Source organism: Theobroma cacao, unplaced genomic scaffold, assembly GCF_053813885.1.
Source record: "Theobroma cacao isolate CCN51 unplaced genomic scaffold, ASM5381388v1 tig011, whole genome shotgun sequence".
In the NCBI taxonomy this organism is placed as follows: Eukaryota; Viridiplantae; Streptophyta; class Magnoliopsida; order Malvales; family Malvaceae; genus Theobroma; species Theobroma cacao.
Genome location: NW_028291722.1, coordinates 1862427 through 1865685, shown reverse-complemented (window position 1 = coordinate 1865685; position 3259 = coordinate 1862427).

Below are 3259 nucleotides of genomic sequence, written 5' to 3'. Positions count from 1 at the left end.
ATGGATGGCTTTCGCTTCACGTTTCCCGAGGCAAACAATCAATTACAATCAGTTTTAATCAAAAAATGTAAAAACAATTCAAAATAAATTCAATAATGGGATTATAAAGGCATTTAAACCGAGTAATAAGGCTTTTCTAGGCTTGAGTGACTATAAATGAACTTTTCTTGACAATGGATGGCTTTCGCTCCAAGTTTCCCGAGGTAAACAATCAAATACAATCTGTTTTAATCAAAAAATGTAAAAAAAAATTCAAAATAAACTAAATAATGGGATTATAAAGTCATTTAAACCGAGTAATAAGGCTTTTCTAGGCTTGAGTGACTATAAATGAACTTTTCTTGACAATGGATGGGTTTTGCTCCAAGTTTCTCGAGGCAAACAATCAATTGCAATCTGTTTTAATCAAAAAATGTAAAAACAATTCAAAATAAATTGAATAATGGGATTATAAAGGCATTTAAACCGAGTAATAAGGCTTTTTCTAGGCATGAGTGACTATAAATGAACTTTTCTTGACAATGGATGGCTTTCACTCCACGTTTTCCGAGGCAAACAATCAATTACAATCTGTTTTAATCAAAAAATGTAAAAACAATTCAAAATAAATTCAATAATGGGATTATAAAGGCATTTAAACCGAGTAATAAGGCTTTTTCTAGGCATGAGTGACTATAAATGAACTTTTCTTGACAATGGATGGCTTTCGCTCCACGTTTCCCGAGGCAAACAATCAATTACAATCTGTTTTAATCAAAAAATGTAAAAACAATTCAAAATAAATTCAATAATGGGATTATAAAGGCATTTAAACCGAGTAATAAGGCTTTTCTACGCATGAGTGACTATAAATGAACTTTTCTTGACAATGGATGGCTTTCGCTCCACGTTTCCCGAGGCAAACAATCAATTAGAATCAGTTTTAATCAAAAAATGTAAAAACAATTCAAAATAAATTCAATAATGGGATTATAAAGGCATTTAAACCGAGTAATAAGGCTTTTCTAGGCATGAGTGACTATAAATGAACTTTTCTTGCCAATGGATGGCTTTCGCTCCACGTTTCCCGAGGCAAAGAATCAATTACAATCTGTTTTAATCAAAAAATGTAAAATCAATTCAACATAAATTCAATAATGAGATTATAAAGGCTTTTAAACCGAGTAATAAGGCTTTTCTAGGCATGAGTGACTATAAATGAACTTTTCTTGACAATGGATGGCATTCGCTCCATGTTTCCCAAGGCAAACAATCAATTACAATCTGTTTTAATCAAAAAATGTAAAAACAATTCAAAATAAATTCAATAATGGGATTATAAAGGCATTTAAACCGAGTAATAAGGCTTTTCTAGGCATAAGTGACTATAAATGAACTTTTCTTGACAATGGATGGCTTTCGCTCCACGTTTCCCGAGGCAAAGAATCAATTACAATCTGTTTTAATCAAAAAATGTAAAAAAAATTCAAAATTAGCTCAATAATGGGATTATAAAGGCATTTAAACCGAGTAATAAGGCTTTTCTAGGCTTGAGTGACTATAAATGAACTTTTCTTGACAATGGATGGCTTTCGCTCCACGTTTCTCGAGGCAAACAATCAATTGCAATCAGTTTTAATCAAAAAATGTAAAAAAAATTCAAATCAAATTCAATAATGGGATTATAAAGGCATTTAAACCGAATAATAAGGCTTTTCTAGGCATGAGTGACTATAAATGAACTTTTCTTGACAATGGATGGCTTTCGCTCCACGTTTCCCGAGGCAAACAAACAATTACAATCTGTTTTAATCAAAAAATGTAAAAACAATTCAAAATAAATTCAATAATGGGATTATAAAGGCATTTAAACCGAGTAATAAGGCTTTTCTAGGCATAAGTGACTATAAATGAACTTTTCTTGACAATGGATGGTTTTCGCTCCACGTTTCCCGAGGCAAAGAATCAATTACAATCTATTTTAATCAAAAAATGTAAAAAAAATTCAAAATTAGCTCAATAATGGGATTATAAAGGCATTTAAACCGAGTAATAAGGCTTTTCTAGGCTTGAGTGACTATAAATGAACTTTTCTTGACAATGGATGGCTTTCGCTACACGTTTCTCGAGGCAAACAATCAATTGCAATCTGTTTTAATCAAAAAATGTAAAAACAATTCAAAATAAATTGAATAATGGGATTATAAAGGCATTTAAACCGAGTAATAAGGCTTTTTCTAGGCATGAGTGACTATAAATGAACTTTTCTTGACAATGGATGGCTTTCACTCCACGTTTTCCGAGGCAAACAATCAATTACAATCTGTTTTAATCAAAAAATGTAAAAACAATTCAAAATAAATTCAATAATGGGATTATAAAGGCATTTAAACCGAATAATAAGGCTTTTCTAGGCATGAGTGACTATAAATGAACTTTTCTTGACAATGGATGGCTTTCGCTCCACGTTTCCCGAGGCAAACAAACAATTACAATCTGTTTTAATCAAAAAATGTAAAAACAATTCAAAATAAATTCAATAATGGGATTATAAAGGCATTTAAACCGAGTAATAAGGCTTTTCTAGGCTTGAGTGACTATAAATGAACTTTTCTTGACAATGGATGGCTTTCGCTACACGTTTCTCGAGGCAAACAATCAATTGCAATCTGTTTTAATCAAAAAATGTAAAAACAATTCAAAATAAATTGAATAATGGGATTATAAAGGCATTTAAACTGAGTAATAAGGCTTTTTCTAGGCATGAGTGACTATAAATGATCTTTTCTTGACAATGGATGGCTTTCGCTCCACGTTTCCCGAGGAAAACAATCAATTACAATCTGTTTTAATCAAAAAATGTAAAAAAAATTCAAAATAAATTCAATAATGGGATTATAAAGGCCTTTAAACTGAGTAATAAGGCTTTTCTAGGCTTGAGTGACTATAAATGAACTTTTCTTGACAATGGATGGCTTTTGCTCCATGTTTCTAGAGGTAAACATTCAATTACAATATGTTTTAATCAAAAAATGTAAAAAAAATTCAAAATAAATTCAATAATAAGATTATAAAGGCATTTAAACCGAGTAATAAGGCTTTTCTACGCATGAGTGACTATAAATGAACTTTTCTTGACAATGGATGGCTTTCGCTCCACGTTTCCCGAGGCAAACAATCAATTACAATCTGTTTTAATCAAAAAATGTAAAAACAATTCAAAATAAATTCAATAATGGGATTATAAAGGCATTTAAACCGAGCAATAAGGCTTTTCTAG